Source organism: Chinchilla lanigera, unplaced genomic scaffold, assembly GCF_000276665.1.
Source record: "Chinchilla lanigera isolate Chin_1 unplaced genomic scaffold, ChiLan1.0 scaffold00071, whole genome shotgun sequence".
Classification (NCBI taxonomy): domain Eukaryota; kingdom Metazoa; phylum Chordata; class Mammalia; order Rodentia; family Chinchillidae; genus Chinchilla; species Chinchilla lanigera.
The window spans coordinates 12,108,896-12,116,678 of NW_004955472.1; the positions used below are offsets into that span (position 1 = coordinate 12,108,896).

Consider the following 7,783-nt stretch of genomic DNA (forward strand, 5'->3'; position numbering starts at 1 on the left):
CAGCCTCCTTACCTTTGACAAAGGGGCCAAACATGTGCACTGGAGGAAAGATAGCCTCTTTAATAAATGGTGCTAGAAAAACTTGCTTTCCACATGCCAAAGACTGAAACTAGACCCATGTATTTCACCATGCACTAAAGTCAAAATGGATCAAAGATCTAAATATTAAAACAGAAACACTCAATCCTTAGAGGAGAAAGTAGGTAGAAATCTTAGACATAGGGCTAGGCAGAGAGTTCATGAAAAAACCCAGACTGCATGGGAAATACTTCAAAGAATCAGTGACTGAGACCTGAAGTCCACTGGTTTAGAAGTCTTTGCTCCAGCGAGGAGGCTTCCACTAGGATGCACAACACCATCCCACTGAACGAGAGCTGACTTCCCCTGGTCATTCTGGGCTCCTCATGTTTCTGAGCCAACAAGGTGAAAGGGAGTTACAGTGCTGGCAGAGGGATTAGATCCAGACTACTCAGGGGAAATGGTACCACTCCACCATGGAGGTGAGCAAGAACATGTTTAGAGTTCTGGAGATTTCTTAGGGCATTTCCAAGTACGGTATTACCATACCCTTTTATTAAGGTCAATAGGAAGCTACAACAACCCAAAGCAGGCAGGATGATAAATGACCAAGAACCTTCGGGAATGAAGGTGTTGATCACCCATCAAGCAAAGAACCAAGACCATCTGAGCTCCTTACTGAAGGCCAAGGAAATATAGAATGGGTAGTAAAAGAAAAAAAGTTATAAACATTAGATGTGCCTGCATGACCAGCTACAGAAATGAGCATTGTAATAACTACAAGTATTTCTTTCCTGCTCTGTTAGTATGCTTGTGTATATACATACACACACACATCTTTCTTTTCTTTCTTCATAACATAACATCCATTGACATTGTCAGTACTTAAGTATTGCTAAATCTACATTATAATATTTAACTAATAAATGTCAGGAGAAGAGTAAGCATTACTGCATCACCCAATGGAAAAACTTCCTTCTATTCTTCTATTCTGGGGAAGGAATTATTGCATTTCCCTTTGTACATAGGACAGCTGTTTCATGTTAGGTATGCTGATATTAAATTTGGAGATTAAGTATGGTTTAAGGAGATATGTCTGTTGACTAGAGGTAGATTTTAGCATAAATCATAGTACATTAACTTGGATGGATTAAGAAATGCTGAGAAGATTACTGAAGCACAATTCTGGGCATGTCTGTTGATGATTTAAATGTAGGTCAACAAACAGGGTATAAGACCCACCTCAGATATGTGTGACACCAACCAATAGGTTTGTAGCCTGGATGGGATACAAAGGGAAAGAAAAAGGAAGTGTCCCTATTTTGGAAGAACTCCAGTCTTTACCACTGCTTCTGGACACAACTCTCTCGTTTCTTCAGGATTCCAGTACAGACTCACCCCAGCAACTCTACAGTGAGCTTCCAGACCTTTGAACTAGGACCAGTGCTATATCCTTGATCTCTCCTCATCTGTGGCTTCCGTCTTCTCAGACTAAGCAGCTGCTAGACCATTGTGGGCTCTCTTGCCTGTGGGTTCTCTCACCTGTGATCCTGCAAGACTACCTAATAAATGCTGTTGCATAATTATACATATACTTTCTGTTGATTCTGTTCCTATAGAGAGCCCTAGAAAATACAACACAGAATTTATAACTTTATGAGAGACCAGGCTTTACAATTTGGGAAGATGAGCTCTGAAATAGAAAGCTGGACAAACAGGACAATTAGGCAAAGAATATGATAATACATATAAACACGTGGAAAATAATTTTCATAAAACTTTTAAAAAGAGCTCATTTTCACAAAAAAAAGAAAAAGAAAACTGAGATGCTGTGTTTCATACGTTAATCTCAAATATGACTGTTACTACTTTATACTGATGTAGTTGAATTAAAACAAGTACTTATTTTCTGGAAATTAAACCAGAAGACAATTTCTGGGGGAAAAATCAGGCAATTAACACTGGAAATCTTAAATGTATGCTCTTTTAACATAGTAACTCCACTTTTGAAAATTATGCCACTAAATAATGTTAAACATTGTTCAGTGACTTGACACATACATAAAATAAAATACTAATTGTAATAAGTGGCAAAGAAATCCTAATTTTACATATATTATACACTCTTTTATATATCATATATACCTATCCACACAAAAGACTGGTAAATTGTCTAGAATATTGAGTGCTTATTGTATTTATAGAATTATGGTAGGCTTTTCAGATTTTTATGAGCATGTATTGCTTTTATAATCGGAAAAATAAAATATTATAAGATAGAAGTCAAAAGAAGGAAAATAAATTATCAACATTTTCAGGAAAACAAGAAATTCTCCTAAAACTTAAAGAACAAGAACTGTAAATTCATCTTTCTAAAATACTGTATAATTTAAAATTAAGGATTTTTGCCACCTGATGCTGGAGACAATAATTAGTTTTTGCTACAATATATTATAGGTCTATCATTTTAATTATTATCATCACCAAATGACCATTACTATAAATGTTTATTCAAATAAGTGTGTTACGTGGCTTTCAGTCACTTACTTTTCATAGCATCTTTACTTAATTATAATAAATAAAATATACTGTTGAAAATAAGTGAGACTATCAAGTAAATTTGAATGTGAATTGAATCTTAGATCATACAAAGTATTAGTAATTTTGTAAGTTGGAATAATGACATGGCTTATATATAAGACATATTTGTTCAATTGCCGGTAAGTAATGAAGTATTTATCGATGAAACAATGCAACATCTGAAATTTGCCTAATTATTTCACTGAGAAAAAAGATGGCTAAATGAAACTAGATTGTCAAAATACTGAGAATTCTTAAACATGGATGATAGGTTCTTGAGCATTGGTTTTCGTTTTTCTCTACTTTTTTGCACGTTTTAGATTTTTCACAAAGTCTTTAAAAATGTCAATAGGATCATTTTGGCAGCTATGAATAAATATACTGTAGTTTAGAGATTGTTTTTATCTTCTAGAAAACAGAAAAATGACACCTTCAAAAATAGAATTTTCCTTGGTATTTTATTGTAGTATAAAATGCTATTGGTTTTTGAGCACTGGTTTTGAATCATGTTTCTCCCCTCACTTTCTAACCACAAACGGTGCTCTACTCAGGTATCTGCTGCTCCCGAGGCTCTAGTGTTCTGGTGCCTCGTGTACCTGCCAGTTTGGAACATGTGGCTTGACGATTTTCCTTTGACAGATATTTACACTATAACTGCTTGTAGAATTGATTTTCTACGGTGGTTTTGCCATCACCTTAGCCAGAGAGGAAGGATGTGGGTTTCACATTACAGTTAAGGAGATCTTGAAGTGACTTTAGAATTTAGTGCGTTTTGAAAGTATGACTTTCCTCTTTCTCTCAGGGCAGGCAGCCCTGGGTAGTAGTGAGGAAATGAGTAAAATTTAAACCTCGATGTAACACTGAAACTTCACTGAATCAATAATTTTTGGCCATAATCAAATCTCAGATGAGAAAATTTGAGCAGAAAATTTTTAAAAACCTGATTTGTTTATCTGATTTGAATACCACTTCCTTTCCCCACTTTATGTTCAAACATTGTATAATTTAAAATATTTTCTTTTCAAATACTCACCCAGTTCTTGAAACCTGTTCTTGTGGCTTTCAAAGTGGTTCCATTAAAAATGTTTGATATCATCAGTCATGCTCAAAATATCAGAAATATAACTCTCATAGCAATCATAAATAACAGTTACTGAGAACTAAATTACTCTATGTAGAGCACAGCAATTGTTATATATTATTTATTTAACCTCACAGTAACACTCTAAGGTAGAATGCTAATATTTTTCTTGCAAAAATGAAAATTCTTTCTAAACTTATAAAACTTTGTTGATAAAAGTTTGGGTTTATTCTAAAATGCAATAAAAATGAGCTACAGATTTAACCTGGTAAATGTCATGAGAAACACAATCCAACGTTCAATCCCAAGGCAAATGCTCAGCAGATCAGCCCTCACTTAGTAAGAGTCCGAGGGTATGAACAGCTCTTGCCATGGATATGCTGGTGCAGATAGTTCCTTTCCTGCTAACACGTCTTCCAGAAGCTGAGAAAGTGTGGGGCTAAAGGAGAAAGAAGAAAATAATAGAATTCAGTGTTTCAGCTACCAGATGCTTTTGTGAAAATTTGTTAAAATATAATTGAAAGTGATTAGCTCAACTAAGATTTTTTAATTTGCCATCATCTCTGAATCCTGGAAAACACACCAAAATTGAAAACACACAAACTAGCACCCTACAAAAGCTAGATTTTTCTTGTGTATTATCCCATTTAATAATCACAATGGGTTTATTAACATTGGACACTACGACTGATGAAAACATGACTTGTCTTTAATATTTGTTTTGTTGAAGCTTGATTTAAATGTGTTTTAGAGCTAGAGCTTAAATAAAAATGTATAGAATATTAGCATGCTATTAGTTTTACTTTAAATTATCATTTTAAAATTTCTATAATTAAATAATGAGCCACTGTTTTCCTAAAAAATAAGACATTTTTCCTTGTAAACCTCAAAGGATATTTAATGGGCTCGGGATGACGTGTGTTTTTCTGTTGGTTGGTATATTTATCACCATGGCTCCAAAATGTACAGGAAAAAAAAAAAAAACATTTAAAGCTAGAAAGTGAAAAGGAGATTTTTACCTTTTCTGCCATCATACAAATCGCTAGCAACCTTCCAGAACACATTCCAATATCCCTTTTCATCTTTAAACAAGGTCATCAGGGTTTTGCAAATATTGTCTCCTAAGAAAGCAAGATTTTTCATTAGAGATTCAGGCGTTTGTGTTTTTTAAAGTGGCGAATTCCAGTGAATTAACAAACCATCAACTAGTAGACCTCGGCAATGTCAGTAACAGGACAAAAAGGGACTGTGTGTAAAGAATGGTGCTTAGCACCTTGGAGTTTCCAGGGATTATAAAATTCTCTTACTGCCTTCTGCTTCCTTCTCCAAGTGTGAAACAGATAAGGAGAATTCTTTCTTAGGTTGACAAGCCTAAAGCAAAAATGGTCACTTGACTTTTTTGGGCTAACAAAGTTACCGCTACACTAAGGATCACAACATAAATTCTTTACCATCTGCAATTATTAATTTTATTGTCAAATTGGCTGGCCTATAATGTCAAGTGTTTGGATTTCTACTCATCAAAATGCTGCTGTTCAAATGTGACTACCATTTGCTCAATAGACTGTGAGTAAAACAAATTTCCCCTATAAAGCAGACAGATGAAGGCTGAAACAGCTAGGACTGGGCTTCCTTGAGCAGAAAGGAATTCTCCCCAAAGCTGTGGCATAAAAATCCTGCGTTCGTCTACAGGCTGCTGCCCTGTGAAATTCAGGCTTAAATCTGTAATATCAGCTCGTCGGAATTTCTAGCCCGTGCCTTTCCCCTGTGATCGTGTGAATCAGTATGTGGGGGAATCTATAGTTTCTATTTCAGCAAAGAGTGCTAATACACTATCTTGGAGTATTTCCAGGATGAATTGGAAGCGAGTGACTCTCTTTTTTTTTAAACTTAAAATAACTTAAGATTATTTTTCCAATTTCATATTTTATAGATCTATAACTAGCACCATACTTTCTCACACCTTCTTGTTTAAAACCCGCAAGTGGCATTCCAGTCCCCCAAATTCTTAGTATGGCCTACAAGGTCCTTTGTGGTGTGCCCCAGAGACGGCATTCACCTGACAGGATCATATTGTCAGGCATTAGCACAAACCACTTCCTCTTGCTTAGTCTGAACAACCAGTAGAGCAAAGGGCAATGGAGACAGTGCCTTTGTGGACAAAGAAAGTATCTGGACGCTGGTGCTATAATCAATGGTTTCAGTAAAGTGGAATACCTGGGTGAATTGTCCTCTTCCTTGCGGATACTTCTGTCCAATCAACTGGGATCAGCAATCAGAAACAGATCATCTTCTCTGAGCACTGCTTCCAAATTAATGAGGAGGCTTTACTCATCAGCACTCATTTCTCCAAACTCCATTCACATAATTGGATCGATCATGAATTTTGGTAATATACTATCACATGTGTGTCCTGCTTCCTAGGGAATATGCTCTATCACACTGATGGAACCTGAGAAACACCCTGGTGCCTTTGACTAAATAAGAGAAATAGTCTGATCTCGGCAACAGCACATTTTGAAAATTATCGACTCAGTTCCAAAGTGTAGAACACATCCACTTTGGATATATCTTTATATCCTTGAGTTTGAGCAGGAAGTGTTTTCTGACACAGTCTCTCTAATCTGAAAGTACTGCTCCCGCTTGTAGTCTAGTGCTTCCTGTGTGTTGATTAGGCACCATACCCCTTGAATAATATGGCCATGTGTATTGTCCCTATCTCTGAGTCATTCGTTCAGCAGCCTTTCCTAAATCCATCTAATAATCCTGCTGCTGTCAGTGTAGTTTCAAGAGTTTAGGTCGTCATGTTCCTACCCTTACCAAGAACACTGCCATGTTTAGCTTGTAAGTGATATGCTAGTAAATTAGACTACAAAAGTAAAATATGTAGAAAAGATTAGTCCAAAAACGGACAGTTGGAAGTTGCAGTTGAACCCAAATCTATCAGGTTGGTGGTATCAGTTATCTGAGGACCATTATATACACACATATACAAGTATGCACACACACACACACACACACACACACACACACACACAAGCATATGTACAAACATCAGTCCAATAGGGAAAAGGGGAAAGTTTCACATAATCCCAGTCATGTATAGTAACAGGAAGAAATCTTGACCTTATTAAGCAAAATCTGGATTGTGTAGCTGTGAGTATAAAATGTATAAACAGAAAGAAGAAAGTCTGTCGAAGACATGGAAAAAGAGATGTGAAAAGCGAGAAGTGGTCATTGTAACTCATGCATCACTCAAGGGGGAAGTGCCTTGAATCTTGAGTTTGGCAATTTCATTCCACGAGGCTGATTATAACTTACAATTAGATAATTCCAATTCTATTCCAGAAAAGATTATAAACACTCTACATTTATTAATTCATTTACTATACCCAGAAGTTTATAAGTCAGCACTAAGTAGTCTCATTTTTATATAAGGAAACCAAAGCACAAATTTATGTCATTTGCCTGAGGCCAAGAATCTAGACAGCCCAAAGCCAGAATTAGCTAACGTTAAATATAATAAAGTTTCAGAAGACTGACTGCTTTCCTTTATCTTTTGGAAAAGTAAAGGGAAAATTAGTGTTTGTTAAGAACTTGCTCATTGCTGGGGATTGTAGAAGAAATTTTACATACATCATGCTGGAAACAATCCCATGAATCATATCGTCTGATCTCCATTTTATGGAGGTAGAAACGAGGTCTCAGGGAAGTCCCTAAAGAATCAAATACTTTTCTAGGGAATCATCAAGGGCTTGTTAAAAATCAAAGCAAGTGTTTTTGTTCCCTTTCATTCTTGGACACACACACACACACACACACACACACACACACACACACACACTGGGTGGGAGGAAGAGAGGCTAAAACCATTCAATTCAGCTGTCGACAGAACTGGCCAACCTGAGTACTTTTTATCCCTGTGTTTGTTTAGTGCCTTAAAGACCAGTTTAGATGTAAAAGAGAAGTTGCAGCCAGAGGCAAGATCAGCATCCATGAATCTCTCCAAGTATAATTTGTCCAGAGACCTTTCATTTAAACAAATTTACCTTTTTTTAATTGTAAAAATAATATACTTTGTAGAAGGATGTGTAAAAAAGAGAA

The 7,783-nt window shown here is 36.0% G+C and overlaps 1 long non-coding RNA gene across 1 annotated transcript in view; it reads right to left on the reverse strand.

Moving 5' to 3' along the window:
• Positions 1-5,960, reverse strand: part of LOC106150330 — a 16,815-nt gene extending 10,855 nt beyond the window's left edge. The window contains exons 1-3 of the long non-coding RNA XR_001237074.1: positions 5,897-5,960; positions 4,699-4,800; positions 3,945-4,118 (exon numbers count right to left, since the gene is read on the reverse strand). This is a non-coding gene — a long non-coding RNA (uncharacterized LOC106150330). The remainder of the gene's footprint in view (positions 1-3,944; positions 4,119-4,698; positions 4,801-5,896) is intronic.
• Between the last annotated feature and the right edge of the window lie 1,823 nt (positions 5,961-7,783).